This window comes from Camelus dromedarius, chromosome 10 (genome assembly GCF_036321535.1).
Source record: "Camelus dromedarius isolate mCamDro1 chromosome 10, mCamDro1.pat, whole genome shotgun sequence".
NCBI classification, from domain to species: Eukaryota; Metazoa; Chordata; class Mammalia; order Artiodactyla; family Camelidae; genus Camelus; species Camelus dromedarius.
In genome coordinates this window covers 2,934,870-2,949,802 of record NC_087445.1, presented here as the reverse complement: position 1 = coordinate 2,949,802, position 14,933 = coordinate 2,934,870, and the positions used below count along the sequence as shown (strand labels likewise).

Sequence of the window (14,933 nt, the reverse complement as noted above, 5' to 3'; positions counted from 1 at the left end):
TTAAGCTGTGAGTATAAAAGACCATAATGTTAAAATATACCAACAGGGGTCTAGAAACAATTTCATAGGCTTGTTACATCGGACCAATTTTGAGCCTCATTAGAATTTCAGACGGGGTGAACAGCTGCAGCGACTTCCCCAGCACTCACTTTCTACATCCCTCCTTCCTAACAAGACCTGAAATTTCCTAGCCAGGAGATTCTGGTGAGACAAGAATGAGCTCTGACTGGGTTAAGCGGTGCTTCTCAATCAGGGACAATCTTGACCCACTGGGACCTCTGACAATGTTTGAAAACATTTTTGGTTGTCAGGAGTATGCTACGGACATCCAGGAGAGACCAGGGATGCTGCTAAACATCCTATGATTCCCAGGGTAGTCCCCAAGGACAAATGATTATCTACCCCCAAACGTCACTCCCTCACCCATGTTAGAACACTCTCTCTCACCCAGGAGCTACAAGAAAAAGATTCTCCTGTCAGATGTGAAGAAGGACACAGGAGCTCTAGTTGTTGCTGGAAGCCACCCCACAACAAGGAAGCCAGCCTTAGGACGAAGTGGGGCAGGCAAACACGAAGTTCAGGGGATGACTTCTTGCCATGAGGGCTCTTAAAAAGATACACGACTTTTTGGACAATGACTCCCTTTTGTTCCCTCTCATCATATGGCCTTTTCAGCCCACAGCACACAAGTCAATCACTGTAAGATAGTATTTTGACATTCTGATTTCAGATGAAGAACATTAAGTTACTCAACATAGCAGTCTCTTGTCAAGAATATCACAGAATAAGAAGATTTAAGAAGTAGTTCCAACATGCCACTTCATCTGTAGTAGGCTAAGTGATGGCCCCTCAAATGTATGTCCACGTCCCAATCCCTGGGACCTGTGATTATTACCTTGAGTGAATGAATTCATATTCATCTTCTATGTCAAAACACGTGATTACATTAAGGATCATGAAGGAAAGTGCTTATAATGGATTATCAAAGTAAGCCATAGAAGTAATCAGATGGGCCCTCATGAGACAGGGAAAGGGAGTCTGAGGCAAGCACACAGCAGAGGCCACGTGAAGGCAGGCAGAGAGTGGAGTGACGCAGCCACTAGAAGCCAGGACCAGACTTTCCCCTGGTGTCCCCAGAGGGAAAGCAGCCCTGCCATATTTCAGACTTCCACCAAGGCCTGTCAAGCCTTCTCTTTCTTCTTTATCGAGGTAACAAAAGACCATTTTTTTATATTTTATGTACAAACTGTAGTTATTTATTTTCAGATTACTATTTACCTCATAAGAAATGTTTTCATTGCTCAATGATGCCCTTTTCTATTTGTGGAAAATGTCTGGGTATCTTGGGTTAGGCTGGAACACATCATAAAACTTCCCATTAAAATTAACAGAAATGTTTTTTCTTCATTAGCTTCTCACTTAGTGACAGGGTTTGTAGAAATGAATTAGGTAAAGGTATATTTATTTCCTCTATGGCCAATGCCTGGTAAGTAGTTTGATCTCTTGACCCTCTTCATTAATGCCTTGTCAAGAATATCATATGGAACAAAAAGTTTTTAAAATGGTTCAAATATGTCATCTCATCTATAGTAGGTATATGGTGCCCCCTGCCATCCCAAAATGTATGCCCACATCCTAATCCCCGGAACCTGTTGATGTTACCTTTAAGGAATGCAAGAGCTTTAAGTTGGAAATCAGTGATCCAGCCCAACCCTTTCACTTCAGTGAAGAGGTAACAGGGGCAAGAGGGACGAAGTACCTTCCTTAGATCATCCATCTGCTTGGAGTCCCAGCTAGAGCAGAATCCAGGTCTCCTGGCACCCAGTCCAGTATTCTACCTAAGGTTATATGAATTGAAGAAGAATGTGATGAACAAGGATGAAAACTTTTTTTTTTCTTTTTTGAGATATAATATAGGCACTCTTTAGCCGAGAAAAGGGAAGGGTGGTGAATTAATTAATAAATACCTGCAGGCGAAGAAAACATTGACTGACTAAGGGCTACCTACACCTATTTGGCACTGATAACAAGACCTTGATTATCTTTCTGTGAGTCTTACAACCCAAAGAGTCTTCAAGACTTTACCCAAGATTCTCTTACACTAGATTACTGGCACTATATCTCAGTTGTAGAACAGAAACTTACAACTAGCTCAAGTCAAATGGAGGAGGAATGGGGGTGTTGCGAAAAGGCTGCAAGACAAAAGATCTCATGGATACCCAAGGAAAGAAAACAAAGTTTAGGTGCACCAAATGAGAACCACAACTAGAAGCTCCCCCCTCCGTTTCTCATGGGTCGCCACAACCTGCTCCACCCTACAGCTTCTTGCTGTAGACTAGCTTCCACTGCTTTCTTGTTCCCTCTGACTTGCATGTGACTCTTATGGTGTAGTTCGGATCAACTCTATATGATCCTTCAGCCCAAGGATTCATCATCATCTAATTTCCTCAGAATCTCAAGGTCCCCATTCTCAGGAGAATTTAATTGGCTCAATCTAGCCAATGGAGTCTCTACATTGTTTTCTATTGGGTCAGCTGCTCATCCCACAAAAATTGCTGTTTGACAGGGACTCAAGTCTGCAGATTCTTCAAAGAGGGGTGCAGCAAAGAGGAAATGATCAGCATACGTATTAAGGTACTCAAGAATTATATAGCTCTTTTATTTAGTTCAGGCTACCCAGGAAGATTATGTCATTTCTGTATCTGAGATCTGTGGAAGAGATCACCACAAACTGTAAACAGAGCAGGCATCATTTAAAAATTTCCTTTAGCACTATGGGTCTAAAGCAAAACCTTACTACTTAGGGCTGTATTATCAGATTTTATCATTTGTCCAGAAATACCTCCAATTAGCAGACCATGAAGGAAGCCTCAGGAAATGAAAGAATATCTCTGTTATACAATATGGTCACTGACTTGTCATTATTTGGGGAAAGGAAGGGAGAAAAGGAGTAAAGGGAAGATATTAGCAGTCTTTACGTAAGTAAAAATTCTATGAACTAATTATGGTCAAAGCACAGTGCAACAGTTCGACACAGCAGTGGAAATTATAACAGCACTGGTTCCCCTTGGGTAGTTAAAAAAAAAAAAAGCTCACAGGGATTAAAGAGAGGGAGGATGAATAGGCAGGGCAGAGAAAATTTTTAGTACAGTGAAACCACTCTGTATGATACTCTAATGGTGGACATATGTCATTATACGTTTTTCCAAACCCACAGAATGTACCACACCAGGAGTGCACTCTAAAGTAAATGATGGACTTCGGATGATGATGAGGTGCCAATGTTTGCTAATTCTAACAAATATACTACTGTGGTATGGGATGTTGATAATGGGGGAGGTTGTGTATATGTAAGGGAAGGAAACATATGGGAAGTCTGTACTTTCCACTCAATTTTGCTGTGAACATAAAACTGTTCTTAAAAAAAAAAAAAGTCTATTCAAAAAGGCCATGGTGACAGAACAACTTTGGCTCAACAAAACTCAAACCTACTCTAGACACTCTTGAGCACAAGGGTCAGAAACAGCAGGAGCAGAGTGAAAAACGGCAGGAATGGATCTTAACTATTATCTGGCAGCAGCTGCAGCCCTCACACCCTGTATAATAAAATTAATCAGTTCCCTGAGCTACAATTTCATAAATTCAGACAGCCAGATGCTTGCTTCCTCTGGACACAGAGGATAATTCCTGTTGGTTGTATTACGAGGTATTATCTGCTTCAAAGTCTAGTATGTGAACTCCTCAACCACCAGGAAATTAAATGTGAAAGTTTTTGTTGAGTCTCCCCCTAACTCTACCCTCAAGATATTATGCATTTCCAATGTCAACTAAAAATTTCATAGGGGAGATCTCCTCTCGCATGTAAGATATGAAGGTTTTTTGGTTGCTGGGTTTGTTTGTTCTTAAAGAAGTTTTCATCCCAACTTAGACTGCAGGATATTCTAACAGTACCATACAGCCTCTGGCATTAATTTCATGGGCCAATTTTTCTTTAAACCCTTCCTTTAACAGATGTTCCTTTTCCTGTCACAGGGATCCTGGTCTTTGTCTTAATCTCCCCTACCTCATCTTCAAGACCACTCATTTTAGGGGCAAGGTAATCTCAAGTAACAGCTTGATTATGTATATAGGTACCCAGCCTAAATACTAATAAAGTGCTACTGATCATTCCTTGTCACACCCCAAGTACTGTATTTGGTCTGGCAATCCTCAGAAGGTTTAATTACATTTTTTTGGATAAGATCTCAAAAAAAAAAAAAAATCAAAGAAAGAGTATGAGTCCTTTTGCTTACTAACTGTGGGTGAAGACCTCGAAAATTTTCCACTAGTTTAAAAAGCATAATTGTAACCCTTGGCTAATTAAAGTTAAGACTTGAGAATAAATAGTTCCACATAATTACTTTTGCCTACATTTTCCTCTGCTTCTGTGCCTCCTTCCTTATAGTATAGATTTCCTCCTCTAAGCATTTGGTGAGGAAGATCCTACGAAAGTATAAAACGTTTACATGGGTTTACCCATCATTTTCAATGGAAAAAGAAATTTACAAGCCATAAACTTAATCATTTAAAACAACATTTCCCAATAGTTCTGAGATATCTGTAGGGACTTTACAATCAAAGGGTTCAGGGGTCAAGTAAGGTTTCTAATTGTATGCTATAACCTCTCCTACAGCAATTCAGTGCACAGTGACTTGTTAAAGACTCTGTTAAGTATGGCATTCACATGATCATTCAATAAACATTCATTAAACGCCTACTGTGTGCTGGGCACTGTGCCAGAAATTAGTGATAAAATGTCAATCCCAAGCAGAGGCCCTTCTCTCAAGGAGTGTTAGAGTGTTTTTCAAACTACAAATGGTAAAATCAATTAAACAGATAGCAATTAAGCATTTTTAATACTTAAGTAAGTAAGATAGAATAGAAAGTATCATAATACATCATACATAGAAAGAGTAGGTGCTGTTAGGTGAAACTATTTAAAACTATTTATATATATACACACACACATAATATATATATGTGTATGTGTGTCCTAAATAGGATATAAAGTGTATTTCTTACTGTGCAACATAGTGAAAAAGTTTTAGAAGACCCTACTCTAGCAGAAGAAATACATCACAATAGAAATTACAATAAAATATAATGGGTGATTAAAAAAAAGAATAAGTAGATGATCCTATGGGAACATCAAAGAGCATTCTCAAACCTTTTTTTGAGCCTAAACCCGTTATCACTTAACACTTGTTAAAAACCCATGGAAGAGAGGATTGAATTCCAGCATTAACAGTGTGAGGAGCTCTGCTGATCTGCTCTCCAGTGAAAGTGGTGAAAATTATTAAAACAAGCATTTAAAGCCTCTGGAAGTGGTCCCAAGGGTAGACAGCAAATGAAAAAAATTCAAGAAAATCTATGAAAATTTGTTAACAGAGAGTCTGTGGTATTTAAACAGACCACTATGTACCCACTTCCTCTCAACTCAGCAAGACCCCACTCCACACTGCTTCAGCCAGAAAAGTTCACGCTCCCTCCAGCTACTAGCCAAAGGGCTTCCTTTCCAGAAGGAGCAGGACTTTAGCTTTTCTCATCTTGCCTCCAGTTGCCTGTTACTAAAGCTAAATCCGGGAGGAGTAAGACTAAAAGGTGGGGCCCCTTTCTTCCACCCAACCCCCACTTGCAGAATGACAGCTCTACGTTGTGTGTAGCACATTGAGAATAATGGGCCCTGAACACTCCTGTCCTAGTGGTTCCACCCCAGATGTGGCAAGCTAAGAAGGCCTAAGGCTGCTGCTCTCCCACCAAGTGCTCACGTCCTGGAGCAAGAATGTCACTCAAGGAAGCTTGCCATTGTCACCAACTCAGCTCAAGAGCCCTGACTCAGAGGTTTTGCCTGAAGAGGAAAGCAGGTCATAACAGATAGCTTCTAATCTCTACCCAAAGGAACTGACTTCAGTTGCAGCAGAGTTTGGAGACGTTCAAACCTAAGCGTGCTTCTCAAAGTAGTAAATGATGTAGGAAAAGGCAACTGAGGGGAGAGCTGAGATACAGGCTAAAGTGCAGGCCAGCGAGTTTGCAGGAGAGAGCTGTGAATAACTCAGGAGTAGCCCTGCTGGGCTGGGAACAAATATCAGACACTGCCCTCATAAACTATTCCTTCAAGGGAGAGAACAATTTGTAGGATTTGTTCCAGGGATGAAAGGCTGGTTCAATATTTGCAAATCAATCAATGTGATAAACCATATTAAAAAACTAAAGAAAAAAAATCATCTCAATGGATGCAGAAAAAGCTTTTGACAAAATTCGATATTCATTCATGATAAAAACTCTCAACAAAAGATAGAGGGGATGTACCTTAACATAACAAAGGCCATATGTGACAAACCTACAGCCAGCATTAGTGAAAAACTGAAAGCATTTCCCCTAAGATCAGCAACAAGATAAGGGTGCCTACTCTTGCCACTTTTATTCAATATAGTATTGGAAGTCCTAGCTACAGCAATTAGACGAGAAAAATAAATAAAAGCTACCCGAATTGGAAAGGAAGTCGCTGTTTGCAGACATTGTTGAAAGAAGTTGAAGATAATTCAAAGAAATGGAAAGAGATACCATGCTCATGGGCTGGAAGAATTAATATTGTTAAAACGACCACACTATCAAAAGTATACAGATTCAATGCAATCCCTGTCAAAACACCAATGGCATTTTTTCACAGAACTGGTACAAATAATTACAAAATTTGTATAGAAACGCAGAAGACTCACACAGTCAAAACAATCTTTAGAAAGAAGAATAAAGCTGGAGGTATCACACCCTCTGTCTTCAAACTATACTACAAAGCTACCATAATCAAAACAGTATGGTACTGGCACAAAAACAGACACATAGCTCAGTGGAACAGAATAGAAATCCCAGAAATAAACCCACATTTATATGGTCCATTACGACAAAGGAAGCAAAAATATACAATGGGCAGAAGACAGCCTCTTCAATAGTGTTGGAAAACCTGGACAGCTACACAGTAAAGAGTCAAACTGGACTACTTTCTCACACATTATACAAGAATCACCTCAAAATGGACTCAAGATTTAAATACAAGATCTGAAACCATAAAATTCCTAGAAGAAAACATACAGTGTGCTCTTTGACATTGATTTTTAGGAATATTTTTAAATACATCTCCTCAGACAAGGCAAACAAAGGCAAAAATAAACAATTGGGACTACATCATATTAAAAAGCTTTGCACAGCAAAACAAAGAGACCATTCAAAAGATGAGCACTGATAACAGTTCTCAAGGCAGCCACCAACAATATCACCACCACCCCAAGCTCTCCTAGAAGCTGTGCTACATATAAAATTTTACTTTTATTTTTACTAGATAATTTTCAAAAATTTATAAAATGTTTCCATCATTTAAATAAATTGTGCATTGGGAATAATTTAAAAGATGATTCAGGAAAAAAAGTTAAATGCATAATCTTAAATTATATGTATTCTTGGTTTTGTTTTTTTGTTTTTGGGGGGGAGGTAATGAGACTTATTTAATTTGTTTTATTTTAATGGAGGTACTGGGGTTTGAACCCAGGACCTTGTGCATGCTAAGCATGCACTCTACCACTAGCCATCCTCCCCTCTTTAAATTATATGTATTCTTATTAAGAATATTTTGAAGCTCTATTATATACATATATTCTTGTTTCCCTGTATTCCACTCAGTCAGAAGTAGTTTCTTCATCTTCGAACTATTTGTCCTGAATGTTCTCAACTTCCCAGACTCGCCTCCTTTCCAAATGAAACTTCATCCTTCCCTGAGGCCTCTGGGATCCCTCTCTTTTCCCATTCATGATCCACTCCTATCCCTTCTCATATCACTTAAGACTTTTCTCCATCCATTGTTCTCCCTGTCTACCACCTCCCTCTTGAGGCCTAGACCTGACAGCAAAACAGACAGATGACTGGAAGAGAGATGAGCATGAAAAGGAGAAATCTCCTGAGCCTCATGAAGGAGTGAGGCAAATCTCAAAAGTAATTCTGCAGCCTGGTCTTTAATTTTTTATTAAATGCAAATACCCTGAGAGGATGAACCATACTTTTAAACATTAATATGAATATCTTAGAAGGGACTTGTTGACAGTGAGTGAAGGTGATTAGGTACCACACCCAACCTAGTAATAGGGAAAGGCAGAAGAGACCGAGGTGCCAATGACGAGTGAATGAGAAATGTCAAAGACAAATTCTGCCCACAGCCAGACCAGGCAATTCCAAAATATTTAGCCTGCCATTTCTGGAATATTCAGTTATAAAGGATGGAGTACAGGACCAATAAGGCATGATCTATATACTATTTACTACAGAGCATTAACAAGATCACTTGATCATTCTGTGACTGTTACTTTGATTCTAAACCCATTCTTCAAATGCTTGTTTTAAACACCATCTTTCTTGGAAACCATTTTGTTAACAGAAAAAAAAAAGCTTACCTAAATTTTTATAAACACATAAGAATATGCTTTACTCAGTGTGTTCACCATAATATTAAGTACAAGACAACTTATTTTATATGAACTAAGAATTTAATGAATGGCAATAGCTTAACTATTTTCAGCTGCCACTAGACATAAAGTTAAATCTTTTCCAAAAACATGAACAGCTAATTATTAGTCATCTATCCCTCTCTCTTTAAATCCAATAAACGTCAATATAACAGAGTAATTATGAAGGCTGCTTCTGAAGGTAGACTGCCAAGGTTTGGAATCCCCACTATGCCCCGTGACCTTGGGAAATTATTTAACTTCTCTATGCCTCAGTATCTGCATCTGTAAAATGGGAAAAACTTAGGAGGGTTACTGTGAGTAATAAAATGTATTAAAATACATAGAAAGCACCTAGGCCTGTGCCTGGTTCACTGTAAGCACTCAAAAAAATGTTAGCTATTATCGTCAGTTATTGCATTTCTAATAAAAAGATGATGATTTCTGCTAGGTAGAAATAATCTCTCTTGGGGAATCTAAATTGCCTGTCAGCAAAAGTGCACAGGAAAGCAAGGGAGTCAACAGTGAGAATAAGCAGCAATGCCCTGGACAGGCTGCACCACACAAACCTGAAAGCTACAAAGTTGTTTACTTTACTATACCACAAATATTAGAGTCAGAGGTTTCAAGATTTTGCTAAGCCAGTTCGGCTACATTCAAAATGTGGTAATACAAGATGGTTTGGTCAGCTGTCAAGTCATGGGTTGTATAAACACTAGTTTACAACAAAAATGACTATAAAAGTGGTATGGTTCTTATTGGCTATATTAAATTATACTTGAGGTCTTTTATTTTTCTAGCTGCAAATAATAGGGAGAAGAGTCTACTTGAGAGCAAGAACCAAATTTAAATAAACTGATTTCTCAACATAACTTGGAAACTTCAGTTCAGTCTCTCTTTATGTGCAAGACCAAACACAGTACAGTTTATAATTCAAAATCCAAACATCTCTAGCAAACTAGGTTCCAATCCTAGCTCTACCACTATTACCTGTGCTGCTCAAAATATTTTCATCTCTCTAAAAGAAAAGGGCAATGATACCCATCTCCTAGGACCAAAAAGAAGATTAAATGAGACAAATGTTAACAATAAGCAGTAACTGTAAACTGTTAATAAGTAACACAGGAAAATATCATTTGCTTGCACTCTGAGATTCTTCCTCCACAAACATAACGCTCATACAATAAAAAAAGAAAAGAAGAAAGAATCTGAGCCAAGAAATAAAGGGAAAACATAAAAAGAACATAATTTAAAATTCCTCCTATATAGCAGAAAAAAGGTTTTTATACCTGGGAGAAAGTGAAGATAAAATGCTATGTTACCAAAGCAAAGCAGAGTGGGTAAGAGTCATAGATATTTACTAAATAACACAAAGGAATCTGAAAAGAAACCAATTACTTCTCAGTCAGTATCAAAGATGAAGTTTATATGTAATTAGGAGCTCCAAGAAGGATGTATCTATGATGGAATAACTCACAAACACAGAATTGGCTCTGATAAACTATAATTTAAAATTAGTACAATGTTAGGGGGGCGGGTATAGCTCAAGTGGTAGAGTGCATGCTTAGCATTAGGTCCTGGGTTCAATCCCCAGTACCTCCTCTAAAAATAAATAAACTTAATTGCCTACCCCCAACCAAAATACAATAATTAAATAATATAATAAGTAAAATATTTTAAATAAATTAATAATATAATGAGTACAATATTATAAATTAAATACTTTAAGTAAACTTAAAATAGACATCATAAATTCTATGAAGTTTTACACTTACCATTAATATTATGTTTTTTATACAATGATAAAAAAGTAAAAATAATGATGCCATGTAATAATAATGCCATGTAAAGGAGATCACATTGAGACCTTTACATATTTATTGTGAGATCTACACACATTTATTCTTTCATTCAACTGATATATAATTGCTGACTAAATGAAAAAGTATTCAATAACATTATTAATAAAAAAAAGAGTAAAACAAAAGAATACCACTTTTGCCTATAAAATTAGCAATTAAAAAATAATTCCTAGTGCTGGCAAGAACACAACTAAATAGCCACTCATACAGGTTTGTGGGAGTGTAACTGGTCAAGTTTTCTGACGGTAACTGGGAAAGTGTGTTAAAAGCTTTGGAAGTGTTTACGCCATTTCACCCATTAATCCACTTCTAGAAACTTCGCCTAAGGAAATAACCAGAGATGTACACACCGGCTGATATAAAAGGATGTTCACTGCATATTTACCTTGGTGAAAAACTGCTAACTATCTACATTTCCAACGGGAGATTAAATAATTTGTAATATAGCCATATGAAGGAATCAGTGAACTCCTGTCCCATTTTAGAAGAATATGATTTACAATTTTCTGTTATACACACAAATATATCCATATACAACCAAAAACTGGAAAGCTAAACACTGAAATGTTAACAATAGTCATCTCTGCGTGATACTGTTTTTAATTTTCTTATACTTTCCATTATTTTCCAAATTTCCTATGATAATCGTGTATTTTAGAACCAGTGCAGTCACCTTTGTGGTTTACCCAAAACACCGATTCCATTGAAGTCTATCAGGGTAATTATCAGGGTAATCCCTCTCCCCTTGTCAGTGACTGTGTCCCGGCCAGGGAGGCACAAGGAGACATCTGGGGGATGAGGCTTCCAGGGCAAGGTTTCCTTGCTCCTGAGAAGAAAAGTGGAAGAGGTACTGCTTTCTTCTGATCACGGTCACATCCATATGTGATTCATTTATTTATCATTCAATACATGTTTACCTGAACACCTACTGTGCAGTTCTTGAGCCATCTCTAAATAGGGAGATTATTTTGCTATTATTTCTAGGAGTCCTAACTTAATAACTTTACCAGTTAAATACAAAAATCTTAATTATCATCCATCTTCCACTTTGTTCTTCACAGGTAAGAGAATTTGTTGGCTAAATGGCAGTATTATCCAAGAAAACAAAACCAAACAAATTTACCACCACCACAATAAAACAGATCAACTGCACAGGTTAAACAAAACAAAACAAAAACAAACAAAAAAAGACAAGACAGCTTCAAGCCATCATTACCCTATGACACATTATGGACAATATTACAAAAGACAAGAAGAGTATGAAAGTCTGGAAGAAAGATTAAGAGCTTCGTTTCTCTCCTGCTAATTTTAACGCTGTGAAAAAAATACATGAATTTTTCATTTCAATGCACCTAAGAATATACTAAATCTAATAAGAGGTTATTAAAGTCACAGAGGAATTTTAAGTGCCAAAACTTGCTATATGTATTCATGCTGGAGATCTTTTACAGAAGCAAATACACACTGCCCTGTCTTTTTAAAAGCACTTCCTAAAATCCAGATGACTTGGGGGCTGGCTACCATTAAGAACTGCTGTATAGCTTTGTAATATATAACAACGTCCTTACGGACCACTGGGGTGTGTATAGTTCTTTGCCCCTACACTAAATGGCCCCACATGACCATATTTTTTTTAATGTGACATTTACTGGCTCATGTTTTAACCAGGAAAAATGCTAAGAAAATACTCATGATATTTTTCAAAAGTTAATTTTTCAAAGGTAATATGGACATATCATTATAAATCCACTTAAACACTGAACAAGTTACTCGTGGTTCATTTCTACAGAAATACATCAAATATACTGAGGTTATTAGAGGAAGCAAATATCCTCCCTCTCAAGAGACTTTCTCAATCTATCAGTATAAAAATGATGATGATGATAGTAACAATTATCACTATGGTAGCTAACACTTTAACAGTGCTTATTCTACACCAAGGACAACTATAAACTCTTCAAACATATTAATTTCCACAATCCCAATTAATTAGGCAATTAATCAATCAGGCAATTTCCACAATCCCATGTTATAGTTGAGGAAACTGAAGCAGAGAGATTAAATTTCTCGCCTAAGGTCATGTATCTTGTGAGACAGAGCCATTCACTGAGACACACATCACATATTCACACACATCACAAATCATTGATAACACGTCACAAAAGGAAACGAAGGTTGAATATAAAAAAAGTAACTTTAGTTTGTTTTTACCTGTAACAAAAAAGCAAAATTTTTCAGGGGCCTCAACCTAAAACTTTTGGTTTATTTTCTTATGGGGGAATTATCATTTTATTCTGAGCATCTGCATTCCTCACTTACATTCAAACTGCTTAATTGTTCTCTCAAATCTCTAATAACCCCACTTCATCCCACATCATCAGTCAACAGTCTCATTCTAAAATTCTCAGTGGGTCCTTCCAGCTGTCAGAGGCAGCTCTGTCTGCTTTTCCTATTTACACATCCCAACTCTACCCACCCAAACTTGTGGGGGAACCGCAGTCCACATCTGCCTCTGCCAAAGGATAATGTGAGCAAAATGTTTTCCGTACAGTTAAAAGAATTCCTTTTGTCAGATCAATGTGATGATGCTGGATGAACTGAACACTTCCCTCTGACCACCTCACCACCAAATGTTTAAGATGAAATTGCATAATTTCCAAAATGGAAACTATTCAAATTGCCCTCAAGGAGTTAAACTAGAAATTTTTCTTTTTTGTCTATAACAGAAAGGCAGGCAGTTGTAGACAGAAGCTGCATACCTGCAACATACTTTTTCCCTGAATAAAGATATACTTATATTCTCTTATGTAAAGATTCAACATAGATATCCAAGATAAATGATTTGATATAATATATATATTTTTTTTTTCTTTTTTTACCATTGCTATAAAGTAGTAAAATCAGTTTCTCCAATTGATAAGGTTCCCCTATCTTCCCAAGTTCAATTCACAATTTCTCTCAGGAGCTCTGAAATTTAATTTCTCAGCTATACAGATTCATGTTTCCAGTTCCTGATAATCTGATAATCCTGATAGTATTAGAACAGGGTATCTGACATAAAAGTAAAATGTTGGTCATTTAACATTAACGAATGGGATATAGAATTATTTCATTTTTTTTACCTAAAAACATCCTTGCTTTCCCTAAAACAAAGTCTAATGTTTGGGCAAGGAAGAACAATTTTCAAAGTAGCATTTTATTTACAATTTCATTGTCCAAGTGATAATGTTTTGTTTATATAAGATGATGTCTTTACTATGATCATATATAGCAGAAAATTAAACCTGCTATAGCTACCATAATAACTATTTGCTCCAGCAGATCTTAATAGTCATACATAACATATTGATATGTTTTATTTCTCTCTCCATGTACTTGAAAACCACTGGACCATTTCAAGGTCATCACTCAATCTTAGCATGCCCTGATACAAACTCCACTGGCAAGTTGCACTCTCATGCAGGAGTTTGTGGCTTTGTGTTTTACATACATTTCCTTTTACATGTTCTCAGAACAGGTAATAGGCCTCACTGTCTAGAAAATAGGAAAGACATAGAGGCCCCAAATGACATGTGTTCTGATGTCAAAGAAGACTATGTGACAAAGAAAAACACAACATATTTGAAAAGAAATACTCTTTTTTCATTGCTCCTTTTGATTTCACATCAAATCCATATATCTTTGTTAATATATTTTTTCCTTATCCAAAGGTTAAATTGAAACTTTCCAACAGAGTTTCAGTAAAGCATAAATTAGGAAACTACATATCCTGAGTGCATTACAGTAAGTCAAGCATATTAAACTCCTCTGAGCATAGCAAAGTGCTCTCAGAAACAACAGTTCTAGGAACAGGAGAAACACATGGCTAATGAACGTAAATATCCATTCTAACAGGAGGGGCTTTAGAGGCTAAGTGCTAAAGAGGGCAAAGAGAACTTTTTGGCTGAAAGTGGAGAAAACACAGGTAGGGTATACTGAGTTAGCCAAACAAGCATAGGTCATGTGTTGGGACAAGACTGGGCTGATTTTATAGCCAGAGCATATACCAAAATAAAGAACATCAAACATGAACACCAGCATTCACATTCAAGACATTCACAACTGGACGGGGGCAGGCTAGCTGTCGTCCACAGAATACCTTATGGTATGTTATATCTGAAATATTTCAAAATTATAATTAGGTTCAAAGGCAACTTATGGCTTTACTGGTTTCAGGAGTGGAGAAATGCTTCATGACTCTAGTCGATTCTCTTTTTAAAAAACTCCTAAAATTCCTTTCATTTCAAATGGTAAAATTAGTCATAGTCACTGAACTTAAATTAAAGCTAAAGTGTGAGAAGTATTGTGTGGTATGGGAGACTCAGCAGAGCACTTAACCCAGACTTGGGGTGTCAAGGAAGGTTTCCAGAGAAAGGGCCTGAACACTATGTGGGAGCTTATCAAGTGAACAGCAGGCAAAATGTTACACGCAGAGGGAACAGCATGTGCAAAAGACTGAGGCCAGAGGACTTGTCAGTAGACAAAACACAGACTAACAAGACAT

The 14,933-nt window shown here is 37.2% G+C and overlaps 1 protein-coding gene across 6 annotated transcripts in view; it reads right to left on the bottom strand.

Annotated features, from left to right (window-relative positions):
- Positions 1–14,933, bottom strand: part of FANCC (FA complementation group C) — a 182,042-nt gene that overhangs the window by 136,953 nt on the left and 30,156 nt on the right. For 2 of the 6 annotated variants that reach the window (XM_031447204.2, XM_031447205.2), the window contains one exon: positions 1,760–1,838. The exons of the other annotated variants lie outside the window; for them this stretch is intronic. The gene's annotated coding sequence lies outside the window, so the exon portion shown is untranslated. The remainder of the gene's footprint in view (positions 1–1,759; positions 1,839–14,933) is intronic. 6 annotated transcript variants of the gene reach the window in all.